Here is a 460-nt window from a genome sequence, read left to right as displayed (position 1 = left end):
AAAATTTTGGGGGGGTCCCTTGGAAAACCCCAAAAAAAAAAAAAAAAAAAAAATTAAAAAAAAAATTGGCAGTTCGCACGCACATGCGAAAAATAATAATAATAATTAAAAAAAAAAAAGAATAAAAAAGGGAAGTCCTAACCCACACTGGGGCGGAAAAAGCTCATCACTCCGGGCGGATAGAAATCGAAATAATATATATAGAGAGAGAGAGACGGACATATAGCTGCGGAGATCCGTGTGTGTGTGGAGATAAATCTATACGTTAAGCTGCGCGGGATATCTCTATAGGTGGCGGGGGGGGGTGCATCAACCCCCCTTTTGTCAACCCCGACGGGGTTGAGGGGGGCGCCGGGGTGAGGGGGGGACCGGGGGGCCGGGCAGGAGCGCTTGAACCCCACGCTCCATATATGGCCCTGAGCCCGCCCATCGCTTGCGTCATCAGTGACGCCACCTCTCC

This window comes from Calidris pugnax, unplaced genomic scaffold (genome assembly GCF_001431845.1).
Source record: "Calidris pugnax isolate Ruff unplaced genomic scaffold, ASM143184v1 scaffold89, whole genome shotgun sequence".
Classification (NCBI taxonomy): Eukaryota; Metazoa; Chordata; class Aves; order Charadriiformes; family Scolopacidae; genus Calidris; species Calidris pugnax.
The sequence above is the reverse complement of the archived record's forward strand: the minus strand, read 5'-3'. Positions refer to the sequence as shown.